We start from the raw sequence: 26,207 nt of genomic DNA on the forward strand, positions 1-26,207 counted from the left end.
GGGAGCACCTGAGTTCAAATCCGGCCTCAGACAATTAATAATTACCTAGCTGTGTGGCCTTGGGCAAGCCACTTAACCCCATTAGCTTGCCAAAAAAATAGTAATAATAATAATAATAATAATAATAATAATAATAGAAGAATTGGTATAAGAAGACCTTGGGACATGTATTGGTTCATTAGCTATGTGATCAAGTTGCATAAGAACTAATAATAACTCATTTATTTATCAGGAACTTTATATACTATGTATTTTCCTCATGACAAGCATGAACTTGGAGCACAAGTAATATTTACTATTTTAAAAGTAAGATAATTTAAAACTCAAAGAGGTTAAGTTCAAAGTCACAGAGCTAGTAAATGCTTAGAGCCATGATTTGATCACTGGCACAGCCTCTCTAAATGAGATGTTGTGAGCTTCATTCAGAATAATGGATGTAATGGTCTTTGGGGACACAATCTTTAACTGGGTAAAAAAGTGACTCAACTGTGCATATTCTTTAACCCAATGATTCTACAGCTAGAAAACACCACAGGGAGGTCAAAGACAGAAAAAAAGACACCATTGTAACCAAAAATAGTTACATCACTTTTTATATGTAGAAAAGAATTAGAAACAATGCAAGTGCCCATTGATTGGGAAATAGATTTGGTTTGGCTTAGTTTTGAAGTTGTAGTATATAAAGTTAATAGAATGTATAGAATAGAATCAAATAGAATTATACTATAAGAAATTATCATTATTAATATGATTTATTAATATATTATTATTTTATTTAAAATAATGTTCTAAGGTTTACAAAGTGCTTCACAAATATTCATTTTATCCTAACAACAATTCACTTGGCATTTATTAAACATCTCCTATGTGTCAAATCTTATACCAAGGGATTTACAAACATTATATCATTTGATCCTCACCCCAAACTTGGGAAAGTAAATACGATTATTATCTCTATTTTACATATGAGAAAACTGAAGTGGACAGAGGTTAAGTGACTGTCCTAGGGTCACACAGATTACAAGTTTCTGAGGATGGATTTTAATTTGTTTTTATGGCTGGAAGTCTAGAGATCAATCCATGAACTATAAAAAGTTTTATATGAATTCAAGAAAAAAATCAAAAACCAGGGAATGATACAGAGATTGACTAGAATAATGTATATAAAAAGAACAACTATAGAATCAAAGCTGAATGCCTGTTTTCATAAAGAATTCAAGTGATCCCAAAGCAGAGATGAGAAAAAGCACTTCTCTCCCTTCTTTGCAAAGGTAAATAACATGGATGTGAAATGTCTCATATGTAGTGAAAGACTCAGTTGTCGTATTGAGTAGTTTTGCTCAATGACTTTTCTCTCTCATTTTTATTCATTGTCACAGGGACTGTCTCTGGGTTGAGGAGAAAAGAGGGAAATAATGGTAGAAAAACAAAAATAGCAATTAAACAGTCAATAAATAGCTACTATCATTATTTTCTATCCATGATTACTAACATGAAATATCAATGAATAATTAGAAAAGGTTAGATTTAGGATTAGGGAAGAGATCATCTCAGTTATAGCCTTAGGTTTAAAAGAAAGGGCCAGCCCTACCCATCTTATCAATGATATAATTTGCATTGACAATCAAAGAATATGATTCAATCTTTCTTCAAGAAAAAAGTGAACAAGAATATCAATACCTCTTTGAGTTTTCTGACTTGTAAAAATATATTCCATGTTTTAAAAAGAAATATTTCCTGGAGTTTCCCATAATATACAATTATCTTTAATGCCATCATCTGTTTCAATACCTTCATATTTACATGGTTTTTAGCAGGGAGCCTTTCTTAAAGGTTTCATCTGTGAAGAATGTGCATATAAACATTCCTTTCTTTTCTGAGCACTTTCTTATAAACTCTAATATCCTTAACCAAAAATAACAGCTGTCCAGTCTCTCTCCAGTTATGGGTTTCATTTCTCTCTCTCCACCCTCTTCATTCCTTTAGGCATTAAATGTATTGACACAGATGAACATGGTTGAAAGATTGGTTTTCAAATGGAAAGCATGGTCCATTATATGGCTACCATTGTATCTGGCAGACAGAGCCGCCTAGGCTCATTCTTTTTTGAACTGTTTCTTATCTAAGTTGTTTGGAATGTGAACAAAAAAATCAAAATAATTCATTTTATATTTGTTCCACTTTTCCCAGACAGCTCTCACCTTCAGCAAAAGCAAGTGCAGCATCTTCCATGAAGCTTTTAACCAGAATCTTCCTAGGGGGAAGATGGGGAGCAAGTTGCCTGACCTTTGGCTCAAACTTTAGTTCCAAGGACCAAACGGCTGGAGAGTTAGTGATTTACAGGCAGCTGATGGGAATCATGCTTCAAAAGACCTGAGACTCTTAAGTGTACAATCAATCCCTTTCCTCTTTTGCAAATGCTCTCTCAAGTCTCCTTCTGTGATTAATTTCATGACCACTCTTGAGAATCATTTCAACTTGATCCCATTTGGGTATGATAGCAGAGGAGATCATGATGGATGATTTAGGATCATAGTTGAAAGGACTTTGATTTAGGATTAAAGTTGAAAATGAATTTAAAGGTCATCTAGTCCAATTCCTTCATTTAAAAAATGAAAAAACAGGTTTCCAGAGCTGAAGTGACTTGTCCAAGGCCACACAGTAAATGTCAGGGGCTAGATTTGTACCTCTGGCACAATCAGGTCTTCCTGATTCCAAGTCTATCCTTTTATCCACTACCCTCCAGAGTGTAATTTTGCTTTATTTTCTAATTAATTAGGTTTTTAAAACTTTATGGGACAAACCAAGCATTTCTATAACATTGTAAGAAAAAGATGATTGCACATGAAACTGCAAACCTATAATGTAAAACTTGCTATTCCTTTTAAATATATGATAAAATTATCATGTAAATTTCCCCTACTTTTTCCCTCCCCCTCTCGCCACACTATATGTTCTGAAATATTTATAGTAGTACTCTTTGTGGTGGCAAAGAACTAGAAATTGCCTATAATTTGTAAAAGGAGTGAATGGATAGCCACATTGCATGAATAATGAAGCATAGGTTTATGCAAACAAATTGTTCAACTTTGGGCAACTCATTTCATATCTGTGGACTTGAGCTTTTAAATATGTCCACGGGATTTTTTGAAGTGGTTTGACATTTCCTTCTCTAGTGAATTAAGACAAATAGGGATTAATTATCCAGTGTCACCCTGAGGTAGGATTAAAACTCAAATCTTCCTGACTCCAAGTCTACCAGTCTATCAACTATGCCATCCAACTTCCCTTCTCAGCTATTTCCAGGATCAATCAAACTTCACTATCTGTGACTATAATTAAACATATAGACCAAATCTAAATTTTCTGTATAAGAATGTCTGTTTTCATCTATACTCAGCAAGCAGGTTAATGAACTTCCTCAGGTTCATTGACAACTTCTTCTTAAGGAAAAACAGTATATGTCAACTGTAATTTGAATGAAAGCTTTTTTAAAACTTTATGAGTTATTCATATATGTTGAAATATTTAGTAAATATGATAAAACCTCCTGTTAAAGAAAATGAATTCTATTCATTGACAATATGGCCATTAGTCTTATTTCAGTGGTAATGGAGAGAGAGAGAGGCAGGTTGAGAGACCAGAATACTTCAGTCCAATTCTCCCCACAGACCCTTATTATCTGTGAGACAGTTAATCATTTTACTTCAGTTTTCCTTATCTATAAAAATGGGGAAAATAATAGTATTTCTCAGGTTTGTCAGTGGGGTTAAAATGAGACAATATAAAGTGCTTTGCAAATCATAAAGTACTAGACAAAAGCTAGCTTTTCTTGTTGTTACTATTATTATTATTCCTCAGACTTCTCTTTCTAGATGTTGTGACTACTATTATCCCTTCAAATCTTTAAATTTTCCAAACACTTGGGGGAGGAGGTGAATAATGTATGTTAAAAGAAACATTTGCTTCAAAGCCACTATTTTATTTTAAATCAATAATTTACTCCTCACAGACATGCAGTGCTAAATTATGAATTCCTCAACACAAAATCTGACATTCAGTGTAAACAGTTCAGGAGCATAAAAGTGAGAGACAAATGCTACCAACCACAGAATTCACCTTATTGAGAGCTTAAAAAGAATCAAAGAATCTTTATCAAGATTAAATGAAAGGGGCAGTTAGGTGGTACAGTGAATAAAGTACAAATAAAGCACCAGCTCTGGAGTCAGGAGGACCTGAGTTCAACTTCAGTCTCAGATACCTAATACATACTTAGCTGTGTGACTTGGGACAAGTCACTTAACTCCATTGCCTTGCAAAAATCAAAACACACACACAAAAATAAATAGAATCATTGATCTTTGACCTAGAAGGCTTATCATATTTCTTAGTACATCACAGGGATTAATAAATACTTATTGAATCTCAAGAAGTCATCTGGTTCAGGCAATCTCTTTTATCAGGAAAAGTATTATTACTCTTATTTTATAAATGAGGCAACTGAGGTTGAAGGACTATAGAATGTCACATAGTCAGTGAGTAACTCCTGAGAAATTAAGACCTAAGTCTCCTGTAGTGCTGGGCTATACTCTGTTCAACTGGACTCAGTTGGACCAGACTAGACTATGAAACAATGCTTCTTGGACTACGGAAGCTACCCACCAACATGATCTGATTTGAGGGAGCTAAAAGGTCCTCCCCCTACCCTCTCCAAAACTATGTATTTTGCTAATATTGCTAGGTATCTGAGACCTCGACCTTATTCAGCAGTTAAAGCTTTTTTTAATATAGAACTTATCAAGAAGTTACACTGTAAACTAGTATCAGAATGTATAAGCCAGCTGCTTAGGTTATCAGAAAAACCATCTAATCACTTACTTGCAGTGTGACTTTGGCTAAGTCATATCACCAGACCCTTTCACCAGGTTTCATTATCCTCCTCTGTAAAGCCAAAAGGTTAAATTAGATCATCTGCAAGGTCCCTTCCACTTCTATCAGCTGCGGAATACAGGCCAGGTGAATCTGATTGAAGATGTGGCATCTAGAATATCATGCTGGCATTCATCTGCCAGGCACCCCTACTTCAAGAAGGATAGTGATCCACCTGTCCTTGTTAATGTTCCTGATCTCCTTTACTGTTAGAAAGTTTGCAATCATGTTATTGCCACCGGAGGACTGATATCTTTCTTGCTAACTGGAAAATACAGCTTTGTAACTGGATTAAAAACTGCTGTGAGACAGTGATCCAGAGCTGTGTCTAGGAGTGTTAGTCAAGTCGTTCTTTCATTAGGCTGCATTACGTGCTCTGGGTACCATTTGTGGCATGGATAAATGACAGGCTGCTTTCCCATAGCCAGACATGGTTTTATTCGTATTAATGCTTATAATAGTAAGCAATAAATAATAATCCTTTTGCAGGGAGTTTGCTTAGCACACTACTTCAGTTAAAGGGGGAAAAAAACTAAAATTCCCAAAAGCTAATCCTTAGCCTTTCCTTCAAGGAAGGAAATCAGAAACCTTTTGTTTTTCTTACATTTTTTTTAAAAACTAGACCAAAAAGTAAAAGATGGATCTCAAGGGAACTAAATAGAGGGGGTGAAAAGTGAAGAAGAGAAGTTTTATATGATTCTCCTAGTCCATGAGACTAAGAAATTAAAAAGAGCAACCCTCAAATTCAATTATCTAATTAAAGAGGGGAGAAAAATCTGTTAGCCCTTGGGGAACACATGAGAATAAAGTAAGCAAGAGATTTAGAAACTGGCAATGGATGCATTTTATCTCCAAGGTGTCATCCATGGAGCTCCTGTAAACAAAGGGAGGTTGCTTGGGATGGGTCATTATACTTGAGCTTGGGTTTAATGAAATGATATCAGATTCTTAGATTTTAGACAAGACTTTTGTGTCAGGATAATTAAATCAAAATGACATACCTACTGTTTCTTTCTGATTGGCTCCTTTTAATGAAAGGAATTTCACTAATGCTCCCCAATTCCTGAACTATTGCAGCAGTTGTCTTCCCACATTAAATACTGTGGTTCATGTCTTTAAAGAGACAAGTATAAACGTCAACCTCCCTTAACAATCAGAGTACTGTTCATGGAAAAGGAGACAGGCTTAGACAAGACAAACTAGGTATGGCATTTTTTTCTTCTTCAGAGAAAAATAAACTATTTGGATCACTTGTGGGCAGAGACTACAATAGTCCTCAAAGTCGGGAGAGAAGCCAAACAAGAAAATGGTAAACATTTGTTCTTTGTGAAAGAAAAACAACCTTTGAGAAAAGACAACTCAAAATCTGGGAAAGGCAAGCTGGGGTAGGTGAAAAAGATTTCTGGCAAAAAGACTTCTGGAATATTCCTATTTCTCTCCAACAAATCTTTGTCTAGGATAGAAAACATTAAGTCATATAGTATAATCAGTAGAAGGGGGGCAAAAAGATCATCTCACAAAAAATATAAGAAAGGAAAAAAAAGAGTCTTCACAAAGCATTCTTGTTTTTGTTAGAGCAGAGTTTGTTTGCTTGTTCATTTATTTCTTTTGGGAAGCCAGACCTGTGACTTCATAGGAAATGCTCTCCAGCCATGCAGATTTGCAACCATTCTGTATATTTATAATCTGAGGATGCAAGAGACCTTGCTGGAAGTCACACAGCCAGTGTGTATGTCTGAAACAAGTTCTGACACTAGGTCTTCCTGACTCAGCCACCACTTCTCAGTTCACTATGTTATACTCAGTCTCTCATTCTTGCCCTTTTTTATCTCATATTTTCCAAAAGATAACACTCTTTCTTAATTAGACATGTGGTTGATATTGGGATGGGTCTTTGGGAACTTTGGTATTGGACATTTTGAAGGATCTTCTGCAAAAGAACTTGGATGGAAATATTTGATCCATTGACTGAATTATTAATTATTTAAATGTTTTCCTGGCTGGGCATAGTAATGTCCTAGGTCTGATCTAGGAGGCCTAATGCTAGACTTTCAACCATGGTCCCATTGAAAGGCTAATGGCCTTTTTATTTGATTCTAACAGATACTTCAACCATGGTGACTGCTGTCACTCAAATCACACTTGAATAGTGTGTGAATCTGCCTTCACAGCAGGGAAGCTCAGGCAAAATTCTTCACAGAATAGAAGACTCAGGCTTAAAGTTAGTAGACTGAAATTTAAGTGCCATTTCTGAATGCCTTTATTGTATGACCTGGACAATTCACTTTAGCTTCATCTGATCCTCACCTTTTTCATCTGTAAAACTGAGATGATAATATGTACGGCATCTGCTTCACAAAGTTGTTTTGAGGAAAAGGATTTTGTAAACTTGTGAATATCCAAAGGACTTGGGTTTTATTTTTCCCTTAAACCATGGAAGAAATTCAAGGGTGGGAATGTCCTTCACTACTCCAAGACCTCTGCACAATACAGAAGCCCCAGGGAGTTCATTTTCTGCATCATATAAGAGTTAAATAATTTACCTAGGTTCACACAACTAGAATGTGACTGAGGAAGAATTTGAATCTGTCTTTATGATTCTAATACCAGTACTGTATATATTTTGCCGTTATTGAATTTTTTAAAGAGCTTTGAAATTATACATCTTTTTAAAACATTTTCAAATAATTTATCATTGTTACCACTTTCCCTTAAAACCCATATCCCACCAAAGGAAAGAGGGAAACTGATGATGTACTGGATATCAGTGGCAGGTAGACTTCCTACCCTCATGTAGTAATTATGTCAATTATAACAAAGCAAGCTCTATTTCATGAGAGGAAGAATCACTATAATATTTTCCTGTCCATCATTATCTTCCCCCCCCCAAAAAGCTACAATTTGATTTACCTTAAAGACCAAGTCAGATGATAGATAAAAAATAATACCGATAGTTTAGAAGCATGGAATGGTCATTCTAAGTTCTAGAAGGCAAACATCATTGGTTTTAGTCTCAGAGAGTGCTGGTTATTGTCAAATGACATTTTACATATATGTAAGGGAGTGTGGGTGTGGTGTGTACTTTGTAATTATAGAGACCTAAGAAATAGAAATTATTATTCAGAAAACCAAGTTAAAACTGGGGTAAGGATACCTCATTTTACAAAAACTTCTGGGAAAACAGGAAAGTAGTTTGGAAGCAATTAGGTTTAGATCAGCATCTTACAATAAATGCTAAGTTGCAAATCAATATACAACTTAATCTAAATAAAATCATTTTAAAAATTAGAGATGAATAGAAGGAAATAGTTTTTCAAAATCACTGTAGTTTCAGGGAGAATTCTTAATCAAATAAGAAATAAAGGTTGTAATAAAATATAAAATAGACTGATTACATTAAATTTTTTAAATCTTTCCAGGATCAAAATCAATCTGTAAAGGATAGGAATGGCTATTATTGAATTAAAAAAGGCTTTACATCAAATATCATTGATTTAAGTCCCATATCAAAGATCAGAGGAGAACTGACTCAAATACATAAAGTCACAAATGTCTTTCCCCAATAGATAAATTATTTCAGGATTTGAATAAATAGCTTTCTTTTTCAAAAGTGAATTTTATTGCTCTTCTGTCTTCACATTACAGTTATTTCTTTAAAAAGATACTTTTCTTCAACACCCACTTAATTTGATTTTCCTTTTTAAGGGGAAAAAGAACACTTCTATGACTGTTCATAAAATTATGCCCTAGTAGTCCCTTGCCTCTCAGCTATGAAGAGGGAAATATATTTAATTGTCTGTATTTTGGGGTTACTATTACTCTTTTTTAGTTCCTCAGTTTGATTTTTTTTAGTAAGAGTTTCATTTTATATATATATAATCATTATTTTTTGCACTGCTCATTATATTCTTTATTGGTTCTTATAAATCTTCCCAGATTTCCCTGGATTCTTCATGTTTGTCATTTAACTGCAAAATCATATCCCATGAAATTCACAAGTGCTTTTGCCATTTCTCAATTGATGGCACTCCATTGGTTTTTCAGTTCTTTACTACAACTTTTGAAACAGTTTTCAAAAGAAGAATTGTATACTATGAACAAGCAATTGTATATTATTAACACATTTTTATTTGCTTTGAAATCACTAATTACAAGCGATTACAAATTGAATTAGCTCTGAGGTTTGACCCCAAATTCATCCCATTAGAAGAAAATGGCAAAGAAGGAGAAGGAAGGTTAGGAAGGAACAAAGGAAGGAAGGAAGGAAGGAAGGAAGGAAGGAAGGAAGGAAGGAAGGAAGGAAGGAAGGAAGGAAGGAAGGAAGGAAGGAAGGGTGGGTCAGTGTAGAAGGCTTATGAGATGAAAGGCAAAGCTGTGAATTGATCCAAACATTCTGGAAAACATTTATAAGAAGGCAGCTAGGTGGTGCAGTGGATAGAGCGCTGGCCCTAGAGTCAGGAGGACCTGAGTTCAAATACGGCCTCAGACACTTAATAATAGTTGTGTGACCTTGGGCAAGTCACTTAACCCCAGTGCCTTGAAAAAAACAAAAAAAGTTTAAAAAATTTTATAAAAGAACAATCACAAGCCATATCTAACATTTTGATCTAGGGATCCTACTAATAGACTTGTGCCCTAAAGAGATTTTAAAAGGAAAAAAAGTTACAAACAAAAAAGAATATATATATATACCAAACTATTCATAATAGCACTTTTTGTGACAGTAAAGATTGTAAACTAAATGGGTGTCTCTTGTTTAGGGAATGGTTAAATAAACAATGATATATGAATTGAATGAAATATTACAGTGCATTGCAAATAATGATTAATGCGAGGAATTCAAAGAAACCTAAAGAAGTTGGCCTGAACAGACTCAGAGTGAAATGAGTTGAACAGTAGAATAACTATTAATAATATAAATGAAAAGATATTAAAAGGAAGTCATACTCTATCAAGACTAGTCTTTATCTTGGAGATCAGATAACAAATTTCTCTTTTCACATCATAGAGACAAGATGAAACTGGAGCAGATAAGATTTGTTCAGTACAGTCAGTTTTCATTGCTTTAACTATTTTTATTTAAATGTTTAGTTTTTTCTTTTTATTAGGGAAAGCATTAATTCTAGGTTAGGGGTAGGAGACTATATCTAGAAATTATTTTAATATAAGAAAAATGTTATCAGTTAAACTGGTTTATATATATACATATACATGTATATTTTTAAAGAAAATATAAATAAGGGAACAGAGAGGTGATATCTAGTTTAATTCAGGAATCTGGAATTATTTCCAAATAAAAGATCCAGAATCATCTAGTCAAATGCTGGTTGAAATATGTATTGTATTCAAAGTAAGATGAAAAACTTTATATTAAAAATATAGAGAGCATTTGAGGTATATATTTGCATGTATATATATATATATATATACATATATATATATATTTTTTTTATTTCCAGTGTAACATTCTCTTGGTCCTAACCCTGCCAACAGAATTCCCCCTCCCCCAAGGAAATGAATTACTACATTTCTATTTGTTATATTACTTTTTTTTTAACCTGGCACTTAAACAGATTGTGATGCTATGAAATCTATGGTTTCTTCTCAGACCTCAATATGCCAAAAATCCATTAATTCATCTGCAAAGCATAGCAAAACTTTTCCATGTCTTAGTAGACTATATTCACAGAAAGACTATCTTATTTGGTTAAAAAATCCATTCATTGCTTGGTGACAAGTCCTTTATAAAGAAATCTCTCTAAACTTAAGTTGAGAGGCAGCATGGGAAAGTACAGAGTGGTAGATTTGAAATCAGAAAATATGGATTCAAATCTTGACTTTGCCACTTCCCATGTGGTCCTAGACCCTCAGTGTCCTCATCTATAAAATGAAGGGGTTAGACTAGATGACCTCCAAGGGAATTTCTATTACTATTCTCATGACACCACATAATCCTTGGACAAGAGTCATCCTAGATGTAATGCCTTCCCAGATAGGCAAGACATATCAGGCTGATTCTCCACTGACCCTGTCTTCCTCATTTGTGAAATAGGGATAGAAATAGCCTCTATCTGGCAAGATTGATTTGATGATCAAAGGAAATAATATGTGTATTTTGTAAATATTGAACTTAATTTAAAATTAATCAAACTTTGTAAACATTTATTTATTACTTGTTTATTCATCCATTTATTTATTTATCCATTTATTTATTTGTTTATCCATTTATTTAACCATTTATTTATTTATTTGTTTGTTTGTTTATTTATTAAAGAGTCCCAGGTCAAAATGAGCTATTGGAGGAGGATATCAGTAAAAGGTAGTTCTCACTAAGCTGATAGAAATCAAGTGGCAAAAAATGTCATAAAGGACATCTGCTTTTCCAATTTAAAACAAACAAACCTTGCAACACCCAGTTTCCTTTAGCTAGGAATATATGAAATGGCTTTGTTTAGTAAAAAAAAAAAAAAAGTGGAGGATTAAGGAAACTGTGAAATGATAAGGAAAGAATGCTGTAATTTAATTGTGAATCTTCTTAATGGAAATCAAGGATGCTTTATTTCTCAAAGATATTCCTGACTCTTTTTTTTGTCCCTAGAGAACTGTAATGACTGTGTTTTTATGTATCAATTTGCCTCCTGCTGAATATAGTCTCCTGATCCTTTTAAGAATTTCCTTTCTCATAATCAACCTCTAGAGGAATTTAAAGTCTGAGAAAGGTGTTCTTACTTTGATTTATATAAATTCACTGTATGTTGACAACACATGCTTGACTGTTTATTTCTTTTACAGAAATTTGCCTGGAACTAGTGAAAACTGTCTTCTAAATGCACCACAACAAAACAGACATGTTACATTATTGCAACAGCTTTTCCATTTTTACTCATTCTCTGCACTTATTTGTATGCTATAATTCCAGAGCTAGAAATGGAAATGTTTGCATCCTTCCTGATGGGCAGAGATCGTTCTCATCTAGGGAAGGGAAAAGATAATATTCTAAAGCTAAAACACTGAGGCTACAGAGAGAAGAGCATAGGTGATCCTCATGGTTTGGTCCTGGGTCCTCTTTTTTTCTCCTTCTATGATACTTCACTTAGGAATTCAAATCAATTCTCAAGTATTTAATGATGATAATTCTCAAATCTACCTATGCTACTCCAATCTCTGTGCTAAGCTCCATTCTTGAATCACCAACTTCCTTTTCAAACATCTCAAACTGGATATCCAGAAATCATCTTAAATAAACATATCCAAAACTGAACTCCCTACATTATTCTCCCCCTACATCTTCCCCTGCTGCTAAAGTTTTTTGTTACTATCCAATGTGACACCATCCTCCCAGTCCCTCAGGTTCAAAATCTAGGTGTCATTCTCAACTTCTTACTCTCTTTCTAGTCCCCATATTGTGTTGCCAAATTATCTATTTCACCTAAATACACTAATTTTCTCCTCTGACATTGTCACCACTCTGGCACAAGCCTCCAGACCTGTTCAGTACACTAGTTTGCTAATGGATCTGCCTGCCTCAAGTCTCTCCCCACTCCAATACATCCTCTATGCAGTCATCAAACTGAAATTCCTAAAGTGCAAGTCTGACCATGCCACCCTCCTTACTCAGTAATCTCCAGAGGCTTCTTAACATCTCCAGGATCAAATACAAAATTCTGTCATCCAGTCTTTCATAAGGGGTCAAGAACCCCTCTGACTTTTCTAGTCTTCATACCCATTGCTCTTGCTCCCCAATAGCTACTATTTGATCTACAGTCTTCCTTGCTGTTCCACTAACAAAACAGTCTATCTCTCAGCTCTAGGAAGTGAAAGTGAAGTGAATTTAAATGAGGCAGGGCTGTGCAAAGCTATTAGCCTCACTCTCTCCAAAGTTATCAGAGTTCAGCAAGACATAGGTCAGGATGATTGGTGATGGCCACAAATACCTTGTTCTTTTTAAACTAAAGCCTTTCCCAGATTTCAGTTTATCTGAGGCTATTCCCATTGAGTAATTAAAAATTATGTGAGAATTGAGGCAAAAGATGGCCTAGTTTGCCTTCACAAAAGAATCAATCTGAGAAGGGAAGACCCTCTGGTGAAACTGGAATGATAGGAGATTCTAAGGCTTTAAAGAATGGTTCTTTCCTTTAATAAACATGGGGAAGTGGGGAGAAGTTGATAAATTTTGGGAACAATAGCAAGATAATAAATTCTGTTTGAAAAAATGTTCATATACAGGTCCTGGTAAGATCCAATAGATCATAGAGTGGGAAAAGGACAGGATCAACCTGAAGTCAAAAGATCTGGGTTCAAGTTTTATTGGCTACCCTTGTGATTTTACAAATCACAATAACTTCTCTGAATATCAGATTTTTTTCTAAGTGAGAAGGTTGTGTAAATGATACCCAAAGTTCCCCCTTAGTCCTGTGATCAAAGAGGCGACTGGAAATTAAAGACTAGTCCTGATTTGGGAATTATTCACATAGAGGTCACAGTTGAGCCATGAGAATGAATGAGATTGCCAAAAAGGGGGGGGGGGAGTGAAATGAAAAGGGCTAAAGAGAGGATCTTATAGAAAACTGACATTTGGAAGCTAAGAAGGAAAAGAAACTTTTAAAAAAGTTCAGAAAAGGAGAAATAAAACAGTAGAGTATCCCCAAAAGCCAAGAAAGGCAAAAGTTTCAAGGAGTCTATTCAATAGTGTCAAATCCTACATGGAACTGCAAAAAAAAAATGGCAGTGATTTAGAAAAGGTCAATATTGTTGCTCATGTTGTTCAGTCATGTCCAGTCTTCCTGACCTCATTTGGGGTTTCCTTGGCAAAAATATTGCAGTGGTTTGCCATTTCCTTCTCCAGCCCATTTTACAGATGAGGAAACTGAGGCAAACAGGGTTAAGTGACTTGCCCAGGGTCCCATTAGCTCCAAAGTATCTGAGACCAGATTTGATCTCAGGAAGATGAGTCATCCTGACTCTTGGCCCAGCACCCTGCACCCCATGGTTGCCCATGATGTACAAGCACTGAGGTACAAATGAAAGGAACAGAAGAGAAACCTGGAGGGTTTTGACTCACCTCCCACTCCAAGAATAGTGGTATTGCTTCTTGTTGTTCCCCACCTTGAGGCTCAGGGTTGTGCCAGATTGTGAAGAGCCTTGAATGTCCAGAAAGACATTTGGCTCTATTCTAATATGGGTCTTGTAGTAAAGGAATAACACAATCAGAATCTTTTTCTCTCATATCTTCAATCTTCCTGTCCACTGACTTCTTCATTCTTTTTTTTGTACAACCTGTTTCTAGAGAAGAGATTCCCTTTCAACCTGTTGATTAACTGCTCTCTCTTCCTGATGGGCAGAGAGAGAGATAGAGAGACAGCTAGACAAAGACATAAACAAGAAAGATAGAGACTTAGAGGGACAGAGCCACACACACACACACACACACATACACACACACACACAGAGAGAGAGAGAGAGAGAGAGAGAGAGAGAGAGAGAGAGAGAGAGAGAGAAAAGGACAGAAGTACAAAGAAAGTAAAAATGGAAAAGCTGTTGCAATAATGTAACATGTCTGTTTTGTTGTGGTGCATTTAGAACATGCTCTCTCTTTCCAATGACAAACTTTTTTGGAAGAATAGTCTAATCTTAAACTGTGAATATCCTTTCATCCATCAATATCTCTATGAGGTATGAATCACAGAGATCATCAAAAAAAGAGGAAAAATCTCACATGTACAACTCTTTTAGTGGTAGCAAAGAATTAGAAAATTGAGGGAATATCCATCAATTGAAAATGGCTGAACAAATTATGGTAAATGAATGTGATGGATTACATTTATTTGTAAAGAAAAAGTAGGAAAGACTTGCTTAAACTGATGTTTAATGAAGAGAGCAGAATCAGAACATTATGCAAAGCAACACTGTGTGAGAATCAGCTATGATATACTTAACTCTTCTCAACAATACAGTGACCAAAGACAATTCCAAAAGTCTTGTATTGGAAAATGCCATCCATATCCAGAAAAAAAAAAAGAACTTTAGAAGCTGAATGTAGCCCAAAGCTTACTATTTTCACTTTTTTAAATTTTCTTTTTTGTTTTTTCTTTCTCTTATCTTTTCCCCTTTTGTTCTGATTCTTCTTTTACAGCAAGAGTAATATAGAAATATTTTTAACATGATTGTACATGTAAAACCTATATCAGATTACCTGCTGTTTTGGGGATGGTGGAAGAAAGGGAGAGAGGGAGAAAAGGTAGAACTCAAAATCTTTTTTTTCTTTCTTTAAATTTTTTTTTATTTATTTAAGGTAATGGGGTTAAGTGACTTGCCCAAGGTCACACAGCTAGGCAATTATTAAGTGTCTGAGGCCAGATTTGACCTCAGGTAATCCTGACTCCAGGGTTGGTGCTCAATCCACTGAGACCTAGCTGCCCCCTAGAACTCTCAATCCTACCAAAAAAATGAATGTTGAAAACTATGTTTAAATGTATTTGGGGGAAAAAAAAGAAGAGTCTCATCTTGAAATCTTTACTTCCTTGCCTACTCTCTCTTGTAATTCAGTGTGTGCCTAAAACACTTGAATCCTCCTCATTCTGGGATTCTCTCCACTCTGACAATTCTTCTACTGGTGAATTCCTTCTGAAGGGCCTCCATTGGGGAAGGGTCTCAGCTAGTTATTCTCCATTTCCCTCCTAGGTGTGATTTTAACTCCCTCCATGGTGTGGGGGACCTTTTCCCCTCAACACCTCCCCCACTTCAGCTCACTTTTGTGGGATCGGGAGCTGACTTTCTTTTTTCTTGTACTTGTATCTCAGTACTTGGCACAGTGCCTGCGACATAGGACAAGCTTAATAAATACAATGTCTTCCTGATGATCTAAAGTGAAACTCTCCCAAATATCTTAATATATTAATACCTTTACTGGATGCTAGGTGGCACCAGAGGGCATACAGCACTGGACCTGAAATTAGAAAGGCAGATTGACTCATCTTCCTGAGATCAAATCCAGCCTCAGACACTTGCTATCTGACCCTGGGCAAATCCCTTTACCTGTTTGCCTCAGAAAAAAAGATGGTGAACAGCTCCAATATCTTTGTCAAGGAAACCTCAAATGGGAGGATGAAGCCTCAGACACAACTGAAACAAATGAACAAAACAGCTTGTACATCAGATCCCTGAAAGTGTCAGTCCTGCTACTCCCTAGATGTGGAATGTTTAAGAAATGACCTTAACTCTCAGGGTTGAGGTTAAGGTTTCTCACTGAAAAAGGAAAATATCAGTTGATGAGCTTCTAGATCAAACACGGTATGATTCTGGACTCATTTCATATTACTCCTCTTCACATAGTCTGTGCTCCCACCAAATTGGACTACATTCTGTCTTCCAAACATAGCCTGAACTTTGACACATCCCTTCTGTATGGAATGCCCTCCCTCCTCTTTTCAACTGTTAAAGTTTTACCCATCCTTTCTTTCTTTATTATCTACTCCATAAAGCTTTTCATGATTCCCCTATTAGTCATTTAGTAACCTTTGACTACTCTGAGGTTCCTTCTGCATGTTTAGGGGTAATTAAATGTTCAAATCAAAGCCCAAACCCCACTTAATTATTTACTTTATTGCTAGATCATTTCAAAGACACCGAAATCCAAAAGCAAAATCATTTAAGACACAAAGCAACAAATAACAAGGAAGTATATGAAGAAGTAAAAACATTACCCTCCCAGGAAGCTTTTCCTAATGGTTAATGCTCTTTTCTCCTCAGTTTACTTTGCATTTATTTGCTTGTATATATCCACTCTTTCCAACCCTTTACTTCATTGGAAGGTAAACTTCTACAGGGAAGACTCCTTCCATTTCTTACTTGTATCCCAAGTACCTAGCCTAATTCCTAGATAATAATAGTAAGTGCTTAATAAATTCTGAGTTAAATATGCTTGTTAAATGAATATTAAATGAATAAAAGTCAGATCTTAGAAGGTAATAGAATCAAGGACTCCACCATCAGACAAGACTTAGAATTAAAATTCATTCCCTTCAACCAAATATCATCTCTGACTGTGTCTGTCTACCTGTCTATCTATCTGTCTCCTCTCCCTGTGTGTTTCTCTCTAGGTCTCTCTGTCTCTGTCTCTCTTTCTTTGTACTTCTGTCCCTTTCTCTCTCTCTCTCTCTCTCTCTCTCTCTCTCTCTCTCTCTCTCTCTCTCTCGCTCTGTCCCTCTAAGTCTCTATCTTTCTTGTTTATGTCTTTGTCTAGCTGTCTCTCTATCTCTCTCTTTCATTTATCACATTTCCCCCTTTAACTATAGTAAAGAGATTAGTCATAGAAAAGAGAAGGGAAGTTTCCTAAGATGAGAAAGGAAGAAAAGAGTAAAAAAAGAGAGAAAGGAAGTTAAGTGACCTCATTGTAAAGTCAAATAATTTTTGGGGGGGTGGGGGTGGGAGAGGTAGCATGGAAATTGTTGAGAACTTGAAGAAACTAGATTTAGAAGTGTCATTAAGGTGAATGTAGTAAAGAGTCAAAAACAGAGATGTATAAAAGAATTTCACCACACCAATGAGAGCTCAGCTGTATGTATGTATGTATGTATCCATATGACAACCAGCAGATGGTGCCAGCAAGGAGGGGGCTGAAATCTCAATCTTTTCTTAGCTTGCAGCCTAATTGTCTCTACCTCAGAATAGGCAGAACTTCCTAGCAGTTCATTCCCATCAATCAGTAAGCATTAATGAAGTCTGTACTATGAGTCAGGAACACTAAGGTCTAGGGGTGAAAAAATTAAAAATTAAAAAGACAAAAGACAGTTCTCTCTTGAGCTCACCAACTAGTGGATGTTTTCTGAGGACCTCAGGGAGCTTCAAGGGGATATGGGTTTCTTTTCAATAGCATCTCAGTTGCACCATTTCCCTTCCCTTAAACCACAGAGGTTACTTGCTTGTATAGACCAAGAATATCTGTTCTGAAGAAATGTTTTTACCTCAAATAAACTTATATTTCTATTAAATGTGTGAATCTCAAACTCTCAGATAGTTTACAGTGGCTGCTTCAACTGGGTTTATAAATCCTCAATAATTTAAATCTCCTTTCCCTTAGGGTCTTTTCCTTTCCATCAGTACATAATTTCAAGTAAGCAGAATTGTAATAGATTTGAAGGATTGCTTGAATTTAATATAGTTCCATACATGCAACAAGAAAATCCAAATAAAACTACTAACAGAGCTAACAGATAAAGGCCTCTTCCCATGGGTTGTCTTTTTTCTGTATGACCATGTGTTAGTGCACAGCATCTTTTCCCTCATGCTGAGGAGGAAAAATAATCAGGTCAAGGCTCAACCCATTTCAGAAAAACTCAATATAAGAATCCAGGTTGGGTTACTCTAGACTCTGAGACAGTCTAGAATTGCTTCCCTTCTCTGCCCCATCTCCAAAATCAAAGTCTTTTTTGTTCCTCTTTGTTTCATGGTAATGGGTCAGGGTGAAGAATTTGTAAATCTTTCAAAACCAATGAGAACTTGAAAAACTCCAGATGAAAAGCACAGTTCCTTTCATTTCCCAGATTTCCCAGCTTCACAGTCTCTGGAAAGATCTCTACAATAGTATCCTAAATTCAATAACATACATCCTCTCACATATAAAGAAGTAGAGGAGCTTCCCCTGACTTTTCTATTATTCTCCTGGCCACTTGATTTAATCCTGTACTGATGACCTATAATTGGCAGAAGAACTCTATCTGGCATGGGGTGAGTCAGTCTAACCTTTTCTGTATTACCTTGGGCCACACCTTTCCACACAAACTGTGAACTCTCTCTGACTAATCATGACAACTACCAACAGAATCATATAATCTACCCTGAAGCTAAATTCATTTTTTTTCCCTTCCATACTAGGTGTGACCATGGTCAAGTTACTTAATCTTAAAGCCTCATTTTCCTCATCTGCAAAATGAGGATAATAACAATTACAAGATGTTGAGAGAATCAAATATCACATATTAAAGTGCAAATTTCAAATGACTATTGAAATGCTAGCTAGTATTAAAATTTCATATAATCATAATTTTACATTATAGTCTTCATACTATTATTATTATTCAACAATTATAATTTTAATGAAATTATTTCCTTCCTTGAGGATAGGATAAGAATAGGGATTGGACCTGTGACTTCAGTGGAATAAATAACTCCTAGGTGAAGAAACTCCCTCTCTAAATAATATGTTGCATTTGAAGTGAGTTTTTAAGGAAATAGGGGCTTTATGAAACAGGAATGATTAGAATTTTTGGGAGATATGGGGGAATAATCAGGGCAAAGGCACAGAGATAGTAAATGGAAGAACAATAAAACTTTTTTTGTTTTTAGGGTATTGAAAGGAGAACTACGTTTATGGTAAGGCTGGAAAGGTAAACTGGGATCAAGTTGTAAAATAATTTAAATACAGAATAAAGTTATCCTAGAAGCAATAGGGAAGTCTATTGAATAGGGAAGTAATGTAGTCAGAATGTGCATTGAGTACTTGAGGAACAGCAGTCTTCTCATATGTGGAGGAAAAGAAAAGTGACTTCTTTCCCAAGGACCAAAATTATTCACAGACTAATTCATCAACGCTACCAAAAATACACTTGACACTTTTTTCCCAGTGTCAGGAGGACATAGATGGAATCGTGCTGCTTAAACTTCCTGAGTTATAGACAATAATGTCATTATTTACAACTTGTTATGTCATAGTAATAATGTAAGTCAGTTAATATTCTTTAAAAAAAGAGTATTTTAGGTTTTGAGTACCTATTTTCACTATTATAACATGATAATCCACGATGATAGATTATAGAAAGATTATATATACAAATCAGCAATGTAGCATAACAGTCAAGGAAGCTAATGTAGTCTTGTGCTACATATTAAGAGAAACAGCATTCAAAATTACAGAGGTGCTAGAGTCAATGGTCTCTGCTCTTATCAAATTTATCTGGAGGACTGGGTTCAGTGATGGGTAGGACATTGACAAGCTATAGAATATTTAAAGGTTTGAGGCCCAAGATGACCAAGGTTTTGGAAACTATGAGATTTAAAAATGGTTTAAAAGAGTTAAAGATGTTTAATCTAGAGAAGAGAAGAACCTAGGGAAGAACTGTTATCAAATATTTAAAAGCCTCTCATGTGGAAGAAGGACTTGGATCTTTTATTTTCTCTTGGTCCAAAGAGTAGACTTCTCAGGGTAGATTTCCATTCAATACAAGAGAAAAAATTAATAATAACCTTGTCTCAAAGTGGAAATTGTATCAGAAATTAATGGGTTCTTCATCACTTATAGGGGTAGGGGAAAGTCTTTTTTCAAAGGTTGATTGAAAACTTATTAGGAGTGTTGTGAAGGGGTTCTTGGTCAGGGAGACATGAACTTCTTAGATATCTTTGAAGGACCCTGCCAGTTTTGTGATTCTCTGACTTGAGAAAATGTCCCCATACAGTAATTTTTTTACAAAGCAAAGTTAGCTTGACAGATTCTTTCCAGCTGGTTAAACTGTAGGTGTCTGATTTTCTTCTTGGAAGGACAGACAAAAGCATAATGGTTCATAAATGCTTATTAATTATTTATACAAGCAATACTTACCACCCCACACTTATATGATCTAAATCTTCCCCTGGTGCAATTAATTAGAAGTAAGATCAAAGTCACATATTCTTTTTGATGTCCTATTTATATAACTTCTTTCAAACATATTGCTTTCTCTGTCAGAAGAGAATAATCATAACGGCATGTGCCATGTGAATATATATATATATATATATATACATGTCAGTATATATATATATATTATATATACATATATTTATAAATGTTGTAGACTTTTTTAGTTTTTTCTCTCTCTCAAAGGCAATTTCCTATAATCACAGAATCTCAGAGTTTAAAGGTAGTTGAGAGATTCTTCAATCTATCCCATACTCTCTCTTATATGTCTAGCAATGGGTCACCCAATCTGCAATTAAAGATATCAAGAAGAACTCACTACCTCCTGAAGTAGCTGTCTCTCCACTTTTTAATAGCTTTAGTTTGTTATAATGTTTTACCTTATATTCAATTAAAATTTATCTCTCTTTACCTCTTTAGTCAAATATTCTTTCTTCCTCATAACTACCCTTTAAATACTTGAAACCAATTAGCAGGCATCCCTGTCCACACTAATCCTCTCCAGTTTCCTCAATTCCTCTCCATATTGAAAAATCTTCAGTGCTTGAGATATTTCCATCATTTGCCTCTTCATGGCCTCTAGTTTATCAATGAGTGGAAAATGGATTTAAACCGCTACACATGTTAGTGATACTCATGATGTGTCTCAAAAGGAGAAATAATGGACTTTGGGTTTGGTTTCAATGGAGGACAGAGTCTGACTAGGACAGAATCCAGCTATGGCATTAGCTCCCTGTTTTGGGATGCTAATTTGGGATCCCTCAATTACTGATAAGAATGGACTAATTTTCTAGCATGCAAATCCCAGTTCTCTGTCTTCAGATCCAGTATTTTTTTCCTCTTGCTTCAGGATTGGGAAAGGGAACATTTAGAGATTGCCTGTGTAAGAAGCTCAGACTTTTATTTTTTAATCACAAGCTACAGAACTACCTGGTTCTGGTTTTCTAGTTCCTGATTCACTGACCAGCAGTCTGTTTTCAGAGTATTTTGGGGGTGAGGGGAAGAGAGATTTAGGCAAAGCTCTGGGATCTAGGATAATTACAGGTCTCTATTTACCCATGGGAGAATTAAAAACATAATGTAACTAATTTCCTATGTTTCCCTTTTCTCATATGTCATTGAATGGCACAGAGATCATTATGTTGCTTAGCAAAAAGCAGAAACAAACAAATAAGCAAAAAAAAGCAAAAACTCCACAGACCATATAACTGTTAGGGATCAAACAATCCTCTGGGACCTATAAAACCTTAACAACTGAGTCACACACATTTAAACAGGGCAACTTATGGTTTTTGTCCTTAGACCAGCTAAATGCATCTCCCAAATCACTGCATAACCCCTAGAAAAGTGAAAATTTTATTTAAACCACTATGCACATTAGAGATTTGCACTCATGCCGAGTCTCAAAAAGAGACATAATGGACTTGGGGTTTGGTTAATATGAGATCAGGGCAAAGCTGAACCCCATGAAGTCACACCAATTTTCCAGTTTCTACAATAATCCAAAACTGATTAATAACAACTCACATAGTACTTTCAGACTTTTAAAGCTTTCATTAAATATTTATTATGCCAAAGATACTCATAAAGATAAGTAAAGTTTTATTGAATTCACAGAAAATTCATGCCTGTATATACTGAATAATTTCAAACAATAAACATTTCTTAAGGATCTATTATGTACCAAGTGTCAGGGATGTAAAAAGAGTGCCTGTTCTCAAGAAACTTACAATTTAATAGGGAAGCCAAATTGCAAACAAATATACAAAGCAAGCTATATACAGGATAAATAACAAATAATTAACAGAGACAAAGTACAAGAATTAAGAGTGGTTGGAGAAGGCTTCCAGTAAAAGGTGAGATTTTATAAAGATGAGACTTTGAAAATCAGGGAAGTCAGTATTGGAGAGGAGGAAGGAGAGTGTACTAGGCCAAGAGGAGAATCAGAGAAAATAAAAAGATGGAGAGTCTTGTTTGTGAAACAGCCAAGAGACCAGTGTCACAAAATCGAGGAGTTTGTGTTGGGGAATAAGGAATAAGAAGACAGAAAAGGTTGTGAAAGGCTTTGAATACCAAATAAAGTGCTTTGTGTTTGATCCTGCAAGCAATAGGGAGCCACTGAAGTTATTGAATGGGGGTGAGGAGGGGAGGGAGATTGGCATTGATATGACCTATGCTTTAGGAAGACCATTTTAGTGGCTGAATAGAGGATGCAATGGGGTAGGAAGATATTTGAGGAAGACAGACCCTCCAGCAGGCTATTACAATAGTTCAAACATGAAGTGATGAGAGCCTGCACTAAAGGGGTGGCAGTGCCAGAAGAGAAGATAGGGTGTGGATGAGAGATGGAAGCAGGTATAAGAGAAGCTACAAAGATGAAATTATTGGCAACAGCTTGGATATGAGAAGTGAGAGATCTTAAGGAGTCAAGGTTGTAAATGTAGAGGACAGGGAAGAAGGAAATAAGTTCTATTTTGAACAGACTGAGTTCTAGAACCACTGGACATGATGAATATCTTTTACTGTCACATATTTAAATATAATGCATTATAGTTCTAGTTTACTATTTTAATTTTTAAGTAATGGTTTTTAAATAAACTTTTTTCAAATGAGCTATTTAAAAAAACCAGCAACAAATCCCTGACTATATATTCACATAATCAAACAAAACAGCTTCTCACATTAGTCAAGCCTAGGTTTTCCGAAGATTTATGTTCAAGATATTTTAAAGAGTCGCCTCTTTTGGGGAAATTTTCAAGCATTATTATCAATCAAAAAAAATAAACAAGAAAAGACTGACCAGTAAGTATGCCTACCTTCTCATGTCTGCCTATAAATTTTTTGTAAGAACAATTTAAATACACACCAAGATATTAAAAAGGTATGAAGAGATACAACTTAAACCTTGATGAAAATATAAAAAGTAATAAGTAAGTTTAACTAATAATATGCTAAAGTAATTCATATTTCTAGAGTCAAATAAATGATTGAATATTATAAAGAATGCAATAGCCCAATTTTAATGACTCTACAAAAGTATTTATTTGATAGAATAGAATGCCCTCTTCCCATGAGGTTTAGCTTATATTCATATGTCAAAATCATATAATCGCCAAAAAAGATAAAAAATGGGAGACAATTTTTTGATGTGCTACTAATTATTAATATCAAAAGAATTATAAAGCTGAGAAATGAACTCAACTAAGACATTTGCAACTGCAACAAAAGGAAAATTATCCATAAATAATAAAGTCATTCAGATATTGTGCTTGTGCATCATATCATTCTAATTTCATCAAATCCTGAAACATTCTGAAACATTAAAGAGTCTCCTAAGTGAGATACACAATCACTCAAAAGAATTCAACCTAACTACTCACACAGAAAAACTAAGTGGAGTAAGAGTATCAATTGTTTAGATTAGATGATAAAAATTAAGTGAAGAAACCACAAAATTGCTTCATTAGTTCATTACAACTAGATAATGGACAAAACTGAGAATTAAGTGGATGAGAAGAGCAACAGACTATTTTATTTTTTTTGAAATGGTTCAGTATTTTTCATGATGATAAACTTCTCCTTCAAACAATGGGCCTATAGCTATAATATAAATATTCTTTAATGCCAGATTTTAAGTGATATTTGGGTTTTATGCAATATCAGAGTATCCAAAGAATGAAAGTTATAGATTGCCTAAAAAGCAATAGAGAAATTTTATTATGGTATACATATGTTGCCACATTAATTAAGGAAAAAGAAAGAAAGGTGGGGAGATAGAGAGATAGGGAAATAGATAAAACGTTTAAGGACTTAGTATTTATAGAAGTGAAGTTCAGTGGGACAATGGACAGAGCCCTGAGACGTGAGTTAAAATCTAGCTTCAGATGCTTTCTACCTTGGTCAATAATCTCACTTTACAACAGTTTCCTCATCTACAAAATAGGAGTAATAATAACTCTGTTAGAGTTTTGTAGTGTGTCTGACTGTGACTTAACAGGCCATTATGAGCTCAGAATGCTCCAGGTACAAATTCTCCATGTGAACATCAGTTGAAACAAAACATCAGTTGAAATAAAGGTTATAAAATGCTTACTTAGCACACTGTCTGGAGCAAAGTCAGCATTTTATAAATATTGACAATTATTATTATTATTAATCATTAAATTATGAAAAACTATACTATGCACTTGGATTACAAAGACAAATAAGCAGGACAGTCCCTACCTTCAAGGAATTTACATTCTAATGGTGGTGAAGAGAGGGGAAAAGATAATAAGAAAAAGGGATTGGCAAGGAATTAGAGTTATTAATGCTAGGGATAGAACTAGTAAATGAGACAAGCATTCCCTGGAAAGTATAACTAACCCCCTTGGAAACACCTGTGTTGGAGTCAAAGCCCTGATTCCTTATCCTAGTTACAGCTCCTTCCCACAAGTTTGGTATGTGGAATAGCAAAACTCAAGACAGAAATATCAGTTGACAAGAGGCTATTATAAAGTTCTTTTATTTTCTCCCTTACTTAATTCACCCTCACTTTAGATTGGGGATTTGTGCTTGTTCCTGTGATTTCATTGGTACAGGAAACTCCCCATGAGGAAAACCCCCTTTACCAATGAAGATCAGCAGCTACTCAGTAACATAAAGTCTGCCTGGGACCCTGTTGAGACTTGTCTCAGAGGAAAGATTTGAACCTATGATTTTCTAATTCCAAGGACTTTCCACTCTTTGCATTCCAAGTTTGCCTACCATGCCATGTTGCCTCTCTCATTACTAATTCCAAGAAGCACTGGAATCTCCTGTACCACAAATTAGAGAATATAGATTATTAGTCTCTGAAACAAAAAGATCAGAATGGATGGGTGGTGAAGTTTAGACTCTTGCCTAACCAAACCACCAGCCTAGCCATGCTATATCCCTACATTGTGCTGGGAAAAAAAAAAGAAAGGAGACTCACGACTTATATATAGTTTTAAAAACTGTACCGAGACATTTCTTCCCTCATTCAGAAATGAAAAGCAGGACATTCACCTGCAAAGCCAATGCTGTGTGTGAATGAGATGGAGCTTGTCCCTTCAATCCTGACCCCATCATGAGCATAGTCTGTGGGAAATTAAAAGCAAGGTTTCTCCTATCCCTGCCTTTAGTCATCTCAGCAATAAGTGTAGTTTGGAGCTTACTTAGCAAATCTTATCAACTTCTCTAGGCCAAGTGAACAGATTCTCTCATGTATTTGATGGAAGAGGGTGGAACTCCCCCACGTGACTCATTAAGCTACTTACAAACATTACTAACCACTGGAGGCTGAAGGTTTCTGTTCAATAAGGAGTGTCTCCTGGAATCTTCAGGGAGGGCACTGTACTTGCTTGGTCATTGGTTTCTGGACTGACTTGAAGATTACAACATATTAACCTTTCATAGACATGTTATGGATGAAATCTTTTTACTCCCCAGCACAGAGTGGGCACTTCATCAATACTTGTTGATTGATTGATTACATTACTGCAGCACGCTTCGATTACAGAGAGTATTACTCCTGCCCCATATAATTTAATGTTCCCCAAAAGCCTAGAAGATAAGGAAGTCTTGTATTGTCATAAAAATAAATGAT

Source organism: Macrotis lagotis, chromosome 3, assembly GCF_037893015.1.
Source record: "Macrotis lagotis isolate mMagLag1 chromosome 3, bilby.v1.9.chrom.fasta, whole genome shotgun sequence".
NCBI lineage: Eukaryota > Metazoa > Chordata > Mammalia > Peramelemorphia > Peramelidae > Macrotis > Macrotis lagotis.